Source organism: Lissotriton helveticus, chromosome 7, assembly GCF_964261635.1.
Source record: "Lissotriton helveticus chromosome 7, aLisHel1.1, whole genome shotgun sequence".
Classification (NCBI taxonomy): domain Eukaryota; kingdom Metazoa; phylum Chordata; class Amphibia; order Caudata; family Salamandridae; genus Lissotriton; species Lissotriton helveticus.
Window position 1 is genome coordinate 1,459,507,638 of NC_136068.1, and position 15,356 is coordinate 1,459,522,993.

A 15,356-nucleotide genomic window follows, 5' to 3' on the forward strand; every position below is an offset into this window, starting at 1 on the left:
CGAGAGTAGAGACTATTCATCACAGAAAAGTTAACAAATTGAAATAAAAACTAGGTTAATGCTGGTATGATTATTATATGCAATTATATTATATGCAAGCTTCGGAACAAAATGACAGACTAGACTACTAGAACAAACTCAGACACAAGAAGAGAGTATGATAAGCAATGAAAAATTGAATTAATCAGAAAAATTTTGAGCTACTATGAACTGTACAAAGTAGACTAGCTTAACCTTAGACACAAATTAATACAGTGCCTGAAGGATGATACTGGCAATGAGATGTTCCTCTGAAATACAATTTCATACACTGTGCGGCCTGGCAGTTCGGTCTGGACTGTTCCCGTGGGGCACAGAGTCAAGACTGATTTGCATATGACTGGGTCGAAACTGGGGGAGGCATAGTGGGCAAAAGAACGATTGATTCAACCCAGATCTTTTGACTGGGGGAGAATGTTTGCATTGTCAGCATTCCGTCCATCATTTATTTGCTATAACACTTTTCACCTTAAGTGGGATGGGTATGCCCAGACGTGGGTCCCTTGCTCACTGTGCCACTGGATTCAGGCTAGCCTGGCTGATGAAGAGTGACATACCCTGCAACTGGTCCCAGGATGCTTGTTTCTGGTCCAGGGAGGACCTGGCCTGGCAGTTCGGTCTGGACTGTTCCAATGGGGCACAGGGTCAAGACTGATTTGCATATTGCTGGGTCCAAACTGGGGTGGCGAAGTGGGCAAAAGAAAGATGGATTTAACCCAGATCTTTTGAGTGGGGGAGAATGTTTGCATTGTCAGCATTCTGTCCATCATTTCTTTGTTGTAACACTTTTCGCCCTAAGTGGGATGGGTATGCCCAGACGTGGGTCCCTTGCTTAATGTGCCACTGGATTCAAGCTAGCTTGGCTGATGAAGGGTAAAATATCCTGAAACTGGTCCCAGGATGCTTGTTTCCGGTCCAGGGAGGACCTGGCCTGACAGTTTGGTCTGGACTGTTTCCATGGGACACAGGGTCAAGACGGATTTGTATAGGGCTGGGTCCAAACTTGGGTGGTGTAGTGGGCAAAAAAACAATGGATTTAACCCCTTGCATGCTGCCGCAATTCTGCGCCTGTGCGGCAAAATCGCGCGTGGGCGGGTTAATGACGGCCCCCAGCCGTCATCAGCACACGAGCGCCATAGTGCATGACGGATGGGGCCGTCATCAGCATGCAAGGGGTTAACACAGATCTTTTGACTGGGGGAGAATGTTTACATTGTCAGCATTCCATCCATCATTTGTTTGCTGTAACACGTTATTATTATTATATGCAAACTTCGAAAAAAATGACAGTCACCACTACTACTAGAACAGACTCAGACACCAAAAGAGAGTATGATAAGCAATGAAAACTTGAATTAATCAGAACAATGTTGAGCTACCATGGACTGTACAAAGTAGACAAGCGTAACTTTAGACGCAAATTAATACAGTGCCTGAATGATGATACTGGCAATGAGATGTTATTCTGAAATTAAATTTCATACACTGTGCGGGGGTGGCTAATATAATATATTGCCAGTGTGAGCTATATGAGCTTAAGAATAAGATCCTCCTCACCGTGCACTGAGTTGGTGTTGCTTTCACCACATCTGCCCCACCAAGTGTGTTATCAATTAATAGTGTAAATTGTTAAGTCATGCCTCAATAAATCACAAAGCCCTAGGGAAGAGGAATAGGAGTTTGAAGAATGGATGGGAAGGGGAATGTAGACAACCACTACACAAGGATAACATTCATCGTCGCTATGAGCAGCTGACATCATAAATCTGTTGCTGGAGGAAAAGAAAATGAAGGAACAAATGATTACAACTAAACCAAACCAAATTGTCAGTCTGCCCCAAAGGGACTATTTACATTATTATTTATGATCTGTCTTACTGAGCTTTGAAAGCTATAGATTATATTACAATATAAAACTTCTGTTTTTGTAGGATTGAAGTAAATGGCACAAAGACACACAGTTTAAATGATAACAAAAAGAAAAAAGATACGGCATTTCCAAATTGGGACTGGTAGTTGCATCTGCACTGATTCCTCTTGTACAGTCCATCAATGTTGCGTGCCTGGCAAATGTGGGCCGGTATGGTAAAAGTTGTTTTTTCTAATTCGGCACGGGATAAGAGGGCCTGTAAATTGGAAAACAAAAATTATATTGAAGAATAAAGGACTTAGAGAAACAAAGAAGTTAAACTAAGGAGGACTAGGAGAGCACTGTGAAGACTCAGAGGAAGGGCAAGAGGAGAAAAGAATAGTTCTTCAGCTTTTGCATTAAATTAATTTCATGCCTCATGTGTGAACGAAATTGTTGAGGCCAATTTTACAACAACCAGCAGAAATCCCACATAACATGGCTGCCTGTAATGTAACTATCGTAATCGGGCTGATCAAACTGTCTTGATCATCGTCATTTTATCATCACATAATCTATACCAAAATATGTAGCCTAACAGCAGATAATATTGATTATTTATCATTCATGACAAAATGTATGTCTCAAGCTACCTTCAACAACAGGCCAAACTACCACTTTGCTTTACATTTGAGCCACAAAGCATTGAGCAGCACACACACACACCCAGCAACATAGCATTGTCCCAATCAAGTAAAAAATCAATGCACCACTGTCAGTCACACCAGTCACCACCACCACTACACAGACTTGTGTAGCTCTTGTATGTTGTTCACCTTTAGGCCTCTTCAAAGTCATCACCAATCATCCAAATCAGTTGGTTTCAGTGATTTTGAAAACACCCATCTTCTTGTGGTGGCAGTCCTCAAATGCATCGCGAACACTTTACTACATTGACCAGAGTCCTTAGGGGCGACACCGCCGGTGTGTGAGTAGTGTGCTACCCCACCCCCATTTGTAACTCAAAGTAGTCACACTCTCACCCAAGCCCTGAGTCATTCCATCATCTCGGATCCTTCTGAGTCTGACTCAGAGTATGGTGTCTAACTCCGTACCAACGGTGTCCCAAGTCCCAACTCAAAAATGCAGTAGGTTGGCTTGTAGTAGTACAATTTTGTTAGTGAACAACAAGAAGGGAAAGATTGAGCCACTTTTTGTGTAGACTAGATTTGTGTTTGCAAACATTGCATTATCTAAAGGACTGGTTGGGTTTGAGTCTTTGAGGAGTATAAAGCATAAAAAAGTACAAAACAGAGCAGTGTGGGCTGTGTGGAGTGGACCCAGTTAAGGAATCTTCCTATCCTATCTCTCAAAGGGGAAAGAAAAATATCCTTCAGGGTCAAAGTATTGATCAGCCGTCTGTAGTTGGGCCACCAACATTGAGAATCTCAAATCTGAATCATCACTAACACATTAAGCGTAAAAAAACACTCACAATGCCTGCTACCACATGAATCATCTCTTCTCAATCTCAACACACATGGTAATGACCATATCATGACAACAAGTTTATATCACAACAAACAGCACTTACTCAGCATGCAATGCAGGCCAGCATTTACCTCTTCTTCCGGTGTGCTCTCCGTGATCACATTGCAGAATGCAGATCCTCCTCTATTTGTTCACGAGGCAGATACTTGCCAGTGTAAATCGAATTATAATAACGTCACATGAGGGGCAGTCCCTCTAGGGTAGGAAAGGAATGAATAGATAGATAATCAGGGTTGGAGGCAAGCACCCATTTGCTTACTCTCCCTCCAATGTCTTACTTGAGGGAAATATCTCTGGAGGGTGAGTCAGGACTTCCTCACTGCACACAGTTGCAAGTCAGACTCTAATACAGCAATAAAATGTTTCTATGAGTAAGACAGTGGACATGAATTGGTCAACCAGACACACACAAATAATAAAGTAAATACTGTTCCATAGCTATATTTTGTAATCGTTTTTTGGGGGGGGGAGTCAAAAATGGAACGCCTAGTAGTCAGGAAAGTAGAGCTTGTCCTCAAACTCAGGTGGTTCACCCAGAAGTAGGATCTTCCTCCTGTGGTACTTCACATATGGTGTAATACGGTAGTATCAAGTGCTGATTCATTTTGATCATGGTTAATCTGTCCACGTTTTGGGGCAAGCGACTGGTCTTTCTCACTGTGAAAATGGCACCAGTAGCACTGAAAACACGCTCAGCGGAGACACTGGCTACAGGGCAAGCCAGATAGTTTATTGCTAGACTGCTGAGCACTGGCCGTTGACGCCTCTTCCCATACTACTACACCGATGGGTTTTGCTCAATTTAGACCTCTGTTGCAACATCCAGATAGGCCTGGACCACTCGCTCACTGTTCATTGCTGGTGATCCACTTTGCTTCAACCCTTTTACCTTTGCCTTTGCGCAGGACTAAAGCCCAGCCAGTGGAAACTACTCATTTGTAGATTTGGGGGCTGATGGTCGTCGTCTTGGTGTTGTTGATGGTGTTTTTGATGTTGGTTTGGGTGCTGTGATCCAACAGCACTGCCTTCAGGCTCTGAACTTGAAGGCTGCATCACAGGACTTGTGCCGTGGACCATTGGGCCTCAAGTTCCTTGCCGTTCTTTTGATAGCTCACTGCCTTGCTCAGCTATCCATGTTTTGTATTTTCTAACATCCCTGTATTAAAATGAATGATAGTGTACAGTAATGGTTTGTACCGTGGATCAAGAATTCTGGCACAGATGTAATGTTTGGAGGGCACAATGTCTCTTTGCACATTGTATTAGCAGACAAGCGAAGGATTAAGCTTTCCATCAAGTCATAAGCACCTTTTTATTCCTCCACACCTGCATACATTGCAGACACCTCCTTTAGCTGTTCCTGTAGCTTGTGCAACAATGGAATAGCTTGGCCTATGGCACTATTCTCTTTGCTGACTTCCAGTATAAACACCTCGAAAGGAAGCAGCATTTCTGTCAGGCATTTGACTAGGTCCCATTTGTCCATCTATCTCAATGATCATGCCTTTTACAGTTGCATCTCCTCTTTGAATGAATATTCATTTATAGGTCTGTATTGTTCAAACAGGCATTCAAGCATGTAATAAGTGGAGTTCCAGCGTGTTGGCACCTCCTGTATGAGTGCTTTAACATGCATTCTATTATCACGCTGAGTGACCCTCAGCTGTTTCCAGGCTTTAAATGAATGGCTGAAATGAATGCAGATTCTTCTGCAGGTGGACAGAAAGTTGTTTACTTGGTCTTCTTTTTGGGAGAAAGACTTGTATAATGATGTTGATGAAGTGAGCCAAATGCAGGACTCTGAAATAACCATCATCGGCCATGGCAATAATTATACTACTGCCATTATCTGTGGCAACAAATCCAATCTCAAACCCTCTTGGTCACAGCTATTCAAAGATCTTGTTGTTAAAGCTAACCCTAGGCGGAGTTTGCGGAGTTGCACTAAGCGGCACTACGCGAAGTGCAAAAAAACCTCTGCTGCACTGCACAGAGCTACGGGAGCGGTGGGGTACAAATGAAAAATGCTGTTTGCGGTGATTGCACAGTGCCGGATGCTGGTTCGTACTGTACAATCTTTATGAACGGCACCATGCACAGTGCAAGCGGTGCCTGCTTTCCTTTCATGTCGCTCAAGTAGATTTTTACTCGAGCAGCAGCTTTCTCAACGCGAACAGCAGTTTCTAAACACGAGCTGTCGCAAGCATAAACGACCACTCGCAATGAGAAACCTGACCCCTCCGCGTTGAGAAATCTTGCTGGGATGTTGATTTCCCCTGCTCGCGCTCGCCAACTTGATGTTGACGATCGCGAACAAGGAAAAATCTCGCTGGGAGGTTGATTTTCCTTGCTCGCCGTCACCAACTTGACGTCGACGAAAGCGAGTGAGGAAAAAAACTCCGCTACACAACGTGAAGCGGAGTTTTTCAGATCCGTGATCTCCGCATATCGCGAAGTGCAGGAAACTCCGCAAACTCCATGAACGGAGCAGAGTTCACCGCCCAGGGTTAGTTAAAGCCTTCCAAAATGTTTGCAGCTGTATTCCATTACTCCTTTGTGAACATTGCTACTGTGGCATGCTTATGGGCAACATTAAAAATCTCAGCAGTGTCAACACCTGCAGATATTTTTAGGTCGAGCATCAGCGCGCATGCTCTCTCTGCAAGAACTTTTGTCATCAATAAAAGCACTCTATTCCCACCTCCCACTTTTTTTATTTATTTATTTATAATTAAATTTATACAGCGCAACAGCTACCCGAAGGTTTCCGGGCGCTAAGAACGCAAAAAAAAAAGTGAGAAGACAGATGGATCAGTCTGGAAGATGAGTCTACTGATTAAAAAGCCAAGTTTTAAATTTTTGCGAAATTTGTGATAATGTGGTTCCGTGAGTAAATGATAAGGCAGAGATTTCCAGAGTGCTGGAGCCAAGTGGGAAAAGGATCGTCCACCCATTCTGACTCTTTTAATCCTTGGAATTTGAAATTTATGCTGATTAGAGGATCGGAGAAGGCGAGAAGGGTAGTATTGATGTACTAAGGCCTTCAGATAATGGGGTGCTACCCCAGAATTGATCCTAAGCATGTAACACAAAGCTTTAAATTTGACACGGTTCTCAATCCTGAGCCAGTGAAGATCACGTAATGAGGCTGAGATGGATGTTCTATTTGGAAGGTTGCAGAGCAGTCTTGCGGCAGAGTTTTGTACCACCTGTAACCTGTGCAACACTTCCTTACCTACCCCCAAGTACAGTACATTTCCATAATCCAGTCTAGATGTTACGAGAGCTTGGATTACAGTTCTTTGGGTAGGTGGCGGAAGCATCCACAGGATTTTTTTCAGCCACTTCAACAAAACAGGTAGAAGCTACCTTACCAGCTTGTTGCCTCATGGTTAGTTGGTCATGGACCATGAAGCCAAGATTCTGGGCGGATTGCACAGGAGACGGAGGAGATCCCATCTGTGTAGGCCAATGTTGAAGGCCCCAGAGGGTTTTGTTGTTACCGAAGAGAAGAAGCTCGGTTTTTCCACCGTTAAGTTTTAATTTGTTAGTGTGCATCCAATCTGCGATGTTTGTCACCCCGGATCTGAGCAGAGAATTGTTATTACTGTATTTAGTGGAAAGAGAAAAGATAAGCTGGGTGTCATCGGATTAAGAGTATACTGTGAGCCCGGCTTGTTCAGCAATAGCAGCTAAAGGGCTAACATAAATATTAAAGAGCAGAGGGCTCAATATGGAACCCTGAGGGACTCCATATTGAGACAGATGAATTTCAGATTTGGAAGTGGAAGAAAAGACCTGAAAGGTCCTGTTCGTCAGAAAGCTGGATAGTTGTTGGTGCATTCCAGTGTCCCTCTTGTTTGCAGCCTTCTGTCTCGTCCTTGCATCTGAAACCTCACTTCCTTTCATGGGTGAAGACCACCGGTAAAGTACAGTGTACTGACGCTTCCATCTTTTTTCCTGTTTCCGAGAACTTTTTTTTCTTTATTGTGCTTTTGGCTCATCGATAGCTCAAAGCGTATTTTCCATAAGTGTTTATGTTTTTTGGGCTTCATTAGTGCAGCATCCATGGGCGCGCTTCACAAGCCTTTCTTTAGTTTATTTGCACACTTGCCTTCCTCTGCTCAGGAACTCGTACCTGCTGGGAGCCAACTCAACTCACAGCCACAAGGCTTACCTTTAACTGAGCACTTCCATCAAACAAAAAAATTGAGTTATCAAACCAATTACTCCATCACTTAGCCTCATGATTTTATCATTTTAAAAAAGCTGAGTTAATAAACACATAAGTGTGTATTAAAAACAAGTGCAAATAAATGACCACATCTGTCATTATTTCCGAATGGGGAAACACTGAGGCCATTTTCTACAGGCAAATCACCACACATAAGGAGTTTTAAAAAGAAAACTGATGACAGCAGGTGTCTCTGATTGTAGAACAGTGAATGAAAGCATACATGTTATCCAATGACATGATTTCCAGGCTAGCCAGAGGCCTAAGACCAATGTGGAGTAGTACGGCTCTGTAAGATGAAGGCGTAGAGAAATGGCACCATGGATGGAATGCCCAACCGTGGGTTCAATATTGTTCTTTTGTTTAACATCACATTCAATTTCAGAGATTAGAGCAACTTGTCCTGAGGTCACTGGACTCGTTAGATTCTCAATGAAGGATTTCACAGAGACTTGGTTTCTCAAGTGAAATTCATTGGATTATGTGAGCATGTGGAAAATTGCAAAGTTATGTTTCTGGAGAAGGTTCCCTCTGGGTTGTATATGGGCCCCTTATCAGCTGTCATCTCTGCAGGACCCCACCATTACTGAGGCTATCATCACAGACATGGTAGATGTGGAAGCTGCTGAATTTTATCTATCGGGCAAATGGCCTTCACTTTTGCCAAACCAGACACATTTACATGTGCTGAATGCTTTAGAGCAAAGCGATACAAAAGGGGATGATGGACGGAGTGTTTGAGCCAATCAAACACTCACCCCCAGTCAACTGATCTGGGTTTAATCCATCACCATTCTTTAGCCCACTCAGCCACCCCATTTCAGACATGGCTATATGCAAATCAGTCTGACCCTGTGCCTCATGGGAACAGTCCAGCCCGAACTGCCAAGCCATGTCTTCCATGGACCGGAAACAAGCATCCTGGGACCGGTTTCGGATTCATAATCCTCATCAGCCAGGCTATCTTGAATCCAGTGGCCAAGTGAGCAAGGGACTCACGTCTGAACATACCCTGCCACACTTAGGGCGAACAAAGCGATACAAAAGGGGATGATGGACGGAGTGTTTGAATGCTTTAGAGCAGACATCCTAGCGCACAGCCCACCATCCATCTCTAAAAGATGGAGAAGCCTCAGTCACTCTACAGAGCCTCCAACTGTTTATTCCTTGCAGCACAGGTCACCCCTTGAGGGAGTGCTAGGAGTATTCAGGGCCGGCCTGTCCGTAGTGGGCTCCGGGCATTTTCCCGGTGGGCTGGAGGGGTGAAGACCGGTTATGTGGCCGCAGGGGCGGTTTTGCAGCAGTGCTGCAATATCTTCCCCCTGTAGGAAAAGCGAGATTGGTGCTTTGTGGCTAACTTCCATCGCTCCTAGGGCTGGTCGAGCAGCAACCTGCCAGGGCTGGTTGCTGTTCCCTGTCCGACCTTGGGAGTATTACGAAGTGGATGCCCCATGTGAAGCAAGGGATAGGACCATCTGCAGATGGAATAACATCACGTACAGAGCAGTGCCAGAAGAGATGACCCTACAAGTTCCAGTAGGCCTCCAAAAGCACAACTCAGTGCACTGGATCTCTTTTGTGAGGGCTAGAGAAACAAGCATTTGCAATGCAATAGGTCTCATATTTTCAAGTGTTTGAGCTATTGCCATTTTAAATGACAATGCCTTTTATTTATGTGTTTTGAAAAGCAGCAAGAGGTGCGTAAACAATGTTGCTTGCGAGAAGCAAGGCTGGCAGTAGCTGCGCCTCTTTTACTTACAGTCTCTAGTAAGCAAGGACTATAACTACAAAGTGGGTATTTATGCACCGCTTGCTGTTTTTTTTAAACACAAATAAAAGCCATTGTCATTTACAATACCAATAGCAAAAAGTTTCGAAAATGCGAGACCTATTGCTTTGCAAATGCTTGTTTCTCTAGCCCCCACAAAAGAGATCCAGTGTGCAGTGATGCACATGAAATAAGTCATTTGGCAACTGGCCCACATGTCTGTTGTCAGATTGATAGTGTGGACAGTACTCGGCTGCAAAGCTTGCCCAAGCAATTCAAGCACATCGTAATGTAGAGCCGGAGCAGCAACTCCGGCAAAATAGGGCCAGCTGGGAACCTTCCATTTTGGGCAGAGGATGCCACAAATTCAAGAAAATGCACCACTAAAACAAAACTAAAAGTAAGGAGGTCCAGCGCCAAAATTTTAGCCAGCTGTTGGGTGGTTGCGTTCATACAGCCCCTCTGGCCTAAACATGGCAGGACTAGTAGCCTGAATTATTTTCTTTCCTGATGCCACTGATGCAGGTGAAACCAGGTGGTGGTAGGCTTAATGTGCTTTTCAGCAGGGCAGTCACTATACTGTGTTGCTTTGGTGTCTCAACCTGAGTTTTGTGCTATTGCGATTTTGCTGATGTGGGCAATACTACTGCACTTTGGGGGAGAGGGCTGCTTTGCATAATGAAGATGTTTTTCTCTCCTTGTCTTTCCACCATGATCAAATCGGATTCGGATTCCCTGCTCAGTTGGCCCTTCTCTAACAACACTTGCAGTTTTTTGGCCGCTAAGGTGTGCCTCCCAATGAATCGTATGATACTTTCTCAAATGTGTTGTTTGGCCCCCCTAGTACCATAGTTCGTAGCAAGCTTACACTTGCTCCGCCTATGGCGCTTATGGCAATGTTTGCCTCATTCTGGGTAACTGAAAAGAAATCCTAAACTTGGGAACTCAACTTTCTTATGCTGCTGAAGCCACTGCCAATATCCGATAAACTGGTGTTAGGTGGGCGCTTTGATGTTTGACTTTCTGGCTCTGCAGTACCTACTTCTACCGAGGTGGTTGTGGATGTAGGTCACTTTGCAAATATGGCAGCTGGTGGTTGTTGGATCTGTGGTGCCACCGCCACATCCTCCCCGGGAAGCTGGGATCGGGCAACATCGGTCTCCCCTGGGGCTGGGCTGACATCCATGATGACTAGCTCATCATCATCCTCCTCTTTTACATCTGCCTCCACAACTCTAAGGCTTTATGGAATCTTCCTTTTTCCTAGCCTTGTCTGAGTCCTCTCGTGGCGTGTCTCACTCTCAGACTGAGGTGTGATCCAAGTGGCGCCTAGATCATCAGAAGGGGGGCTTGAAGAAGAAGATTATGCACCACTAACCCTCTTTTTCTAGCTGGAGATCTGGAAGACAATGGATCTTCTGGAGCAGATTGCTCTACTTCCTCAGCATGAATCTGAATCTCTTGAACTGCTCCTACCTCGGGAGGAACTACTATTGGCAGTTGTGGCTGTTGTTCTTATTGTTGTCCACTTCTATGAGTTTCCTGCAAAGATTGGACAATACTTTGCTAGAGATCAGTCAATGTCAACATCAATGCTCGTCGGCGTTGCTGTGCTTTGACTGACTGCCTCTGTGACAGACATGGGCTTGGGCCTAGATTGGGGTGTGTCCACTGACTTGACGGTGCTGCTCGCAGCTTTCTTCCCAGACGCTGGTGTGGCAGGCACAGTTTTTTGTTTTCCAAAAAACATCTGGAGTGACATACTAGTGGTGATGATAAGTTCCTTCTTCTTCTCACTGGCTACTTCCTTGGTAGCAGTTTTAGGCTTAGCAGTGGAAACTTTCATTTGGATCATCTTTAAGCTGGGAGATAGCAGTGGCACTTAGCTTCACAAGTTGAAGAGATGTCTGATGTGTGGGTTAATCACATGTCACATGGTGCACAGGCCTTCTTTGTGGCAGTACTGTGAGTGATGCATTGTTGTCTCTTGTTGTTGTATTCTTGTCATGCACCTAAAAGAAAAGAAGCAAGAAGGACTTGAGTGAAATGTGGTGTTGTTGCTGTTCAATTAGTAGCACAAACAACAAAATATAATTTATTGTGTGCTCACTGCTGCTACTCCCTTAATTAAAAATACAGTGTAAATAGGTTTACTCATTTTGAAAATGGAAAACCACACCAACATGTAATTACTTTCATGGTGACTGACCACTCAGGAAGAATGAGACAGAGCAAAAACAACAACATACAGATGAAACGGTTTGCTTTATGTGCGGCATGTGACATCACGTCACTCAAGATGTATGATGTGGCACTGACTCTGAGGGAGAAGCAACTGACAAATAACAATGGAAGGAATAATCCCTAGACAATGAATGCTGTTGTGCATCTATAGCCGACATGGGGTTGATTTGATTGAAGCATGATGTAGTGGAAAATGGTATAAACAAAGATTTTTTTAGAATTACAAAAATTAAAACATAATTTACAAATAAAAAAAAAGATTAGAAACATGTAACTAATCAAACATAAGTGAAGTTATCCTCAAATATATATATATTAAATAAGTTATTATTAAACTGCTATCTCATTGCTCAATCATCCATGCAGCCAATGGTAAAAAGGGCTTAATTAGTGTGGCAAATGGCTGCCAACCAGTGCCACATTGTCATCATCAACAACACTGAAAAGGAAGGCATTCATTGGGAACAAAGAGAGGCCTATAGGGAAAGTACCCTGGCTTGATCCACAAAATGGCCGCCAGCCACATGGTCACAACAAGAAGCTGGAGGCCTAGAAGAACAAAGAACGCATGCAGGCCTATGGCAAAAGCACACAGGCTGCCTATATAAAAGGTCGCAACAAGAAGCTGGAGGTCTACAACAAAGAACGTATGCAGGCCTTTGGCAGATGTACACTGGCTGCCTACACAAAATGGCCGGCAGCCACATGGTCACAACAAGAGGCAAGAGGCCTGTAAAACAATCAAACAGCACATGCTGGCCTAGGCTGGGACAGTGCATTGACTATACAAGATGACCCCTGACCAGGGTCCACATGGCATTTGGAACAATGGCAAATGTTGGTCTATGGCAAACACACATTCACTGGCCAGACTAAGGAGGCATGGTAAAACAGAGAAAGCATAATTAATTCTGCAATGCCAAAAACGAAAATTATTGGGCTACATTTTTTTTTTATAACAAGCAGCATTACCCCACCTAGTCCTGACTCCTATACACTGACACCAGCCACATGGTCACAACAACAGCACTGAAAAGGAAGGCATTCATTGGGAACAAAGAGAGGCCTATAGGGAAAGTACGCTGGCTGGATCCACAAGATGGCCGCCAGCCACATGGTCACAACAAGAATCTGGAGGCCTAGAAGAACAAAGAACACATGCAGGCCTATGGCAAAAGCACACTGGCTGGCTATACAAAATGGCCGCCAGCCACATGGTCACAACAAGAAGCTGGAGGCCACCAACAAAGAATGCATGCAGGTCTTTGGCAAAAGCATACTGGCTGCCTACACAAAATGGCCCGGCAGCAACATGTTCACAACAAGATGCTGGAGGCCTACAACAAAGAACGCATGCAGGCCTATGGCAAAAGCACACTGGTTGACTATACAAAAGGGCCGCCAGCATCATGGTCACAACAAGCAGCTGGAGGCCACCAACACAGAATGCACGCAGGTCTTTGGCAAAAGCACACTGGCTGCCTACACAAAATGCCCGCCAGCCACATGGTCACAACAAGCAGCTGGAGGCCACCAACACAGAATGCACGCAGGTCTTTGGCAAAAGCACACTGGCTGCCTACACAAAATGCCCGCCAGCCACATGGTCACAAAAAGAAGCTGGAGACCTACAACCAAGAACGCATGCAGGCCTATGGCAAAAGCACACCGTCTTTCAACACAAAATGGCCGGAAGCCACACGGTCACATCAAGAGGCAGGAGGCCTGTAAATCAATCAAACAGCACATGCAGGCCTAGGACGGGACAGTGCACTGACTATACAAAATGGCATCTGGCCAGGGGCCACATGGTATTTGGAACAAATGCAAATGTTGGCCTATGGCAAACACACCCAATGGCCAGACAAAGGAGGCATTATAAAACAGAGAAAATATAATTAATTTAGCAATGCCAAAACTGAAAATTATTGGGCTAAAAATAATTATACAACAAGACCCATCATTCAAAGGCATATCCCCACCTAGTCCTGACTCCTACGCACTGTTTGTATGAGAAAAACATGAACTACCACAAAAAAGCACATTTTGTGTGTCAATCCAAAGCAATCCATTGCCTAAATGCTGTAAACACTACAGAAACTGTTGGTTCATGCACCCATGAGTGACTAGCACTGGGCCTGCTGGCTGGAAGACCAATTGTCAGACTAGACCACATAGTGAAGTCAATCAAAATTTCAAATGTACTAAAAACATGTAGAAAATGTAGTAAACAGTGAAACATTTTTCCTTTATAAAAGTAGAAGAATGAAATGCAAAGAAATCACTACGTCCCTACTGAAATAAAAAGCCACCCACAACAAAACATTTTAAAAATTGATTAAACATACAAATAAATCCAAATAAAACAAACAACACCAGTTTTTCAACGTACTTGCGAAAGCTCAAATTCAAAGTTCTTAAATCCAATGAAATGTGCAGCACACTCAAAGAGTGATCCTTTCAGCTCCAAATCCAAATCCAAATGAAAAGTGACCAGATATGGACAAAGCACTGGGAGGAGCCTGCTGGACAGGAACAGGAAGCTGGAGACTCTGAGGCTCTTCCTTCCAGTTACAAAACAAGTACATAAAACAAAACAAGGACTCCTCACACAAAAAGCTACCACCAATGTAAATTTGAGAAGGTTTTCAACTCCAAATTGTGAGTTCAGGAAGATTTTGATGCTGCTCGAGGAGAGAATCTCCCCCAGATTGCAGCTGCGGTAGATCCTGCATGTTCGGGATCACATACAGCAGAAAAGTTCTGCACGCCCAAATGACATGCTGGCAAAACAAAAATTTTGCGGGAGTATGCGGCCTGCTAGCAAATATTGCGGCGTCCGTGAATGGCCCTGAAAATCTCTTAGGCGACTGCAAGCACCTCGCTAGTTGCTCCTGAACGTGCAAAATCCTATTTCGAGGGCACAGACTCAAAAAAACTCTGCTCTGTTGCGGAAAGCTGAGTCTAATGGTAACTCTACATTCTCTGCGGAACATTGAGTTGCCAAATTCTGCAAACAGAGCAGAGTTTAATGCCCAGGCTTATTGCAGACACCCCAGTCCTGCACTTGTGAATCTCCCCCGCACTGGCTGGAGGGGAAATCCATGCAGATTTTCAGGATGTGCGGATGGCAAGACCACTACCACCACCAGCAAGAAACCTTGAATCTAATTTTGACCAGTGTGTGTAACACATTCACTCTGTGGACTATTTCTAGACACTTTTACCTTTCAGGTGACAGCAGTATTTCTGGACATTGGACTTTAAAGGATTGGGCATCTACAACTATGATTTCATTCACCATGAATGACTTCTTCACTTATGTCTCTCCTTGTTTGGCTTTCCCAATGTTTTGTTTGTCCTTGTTCACATAAATAAATCCACTAGTCTGAAACTCGCGCCTGCTGTAGCAAGTTTAGTAATGTATATATGTAATCCTATCTGAACTTTACAATGACAATATTATTAACTTGTGTAAGGATGGATATTTTGCATGTACACAGTGTTTAGGTTGTGTTCACAACCATGTCTCACCACAACATACACACTAGTGTGTTCTCAAAAACCATCTTCAATAATAGGCTGGCATTATGTCAGAAACATACCAAATCATACATGACACCAATTGTTTGTGGCAGTTGTCACATTTTCAGTTCCAGACCTTACCAACA

At 44.0% G+C, this 15,356-nt stretch overlaps 1 protein-coding gene and 1 pseudogene across 1 annotated transcript in view; one reads left to right on the forward strand and one right to left on the reverse strand.

The window, feature by feature from the left end:
- Positions 1–15,356, reverse strand: part of LOC144769534 (extracellular calcium-sensing receptor-like) — a 264,210-nt gene that overhangs the window by 78,799 nt on the left and 170,055 nt on the right. The gene's annotated exons all lie outside the window — the stretch shown is intronic.
- LOC144767349 (GPI alpha-1,4-mannosyltransferase I, stabilizing subunit-like) lies at positions 7,986–11,060 on the forward strand (annotated as a pseudogene).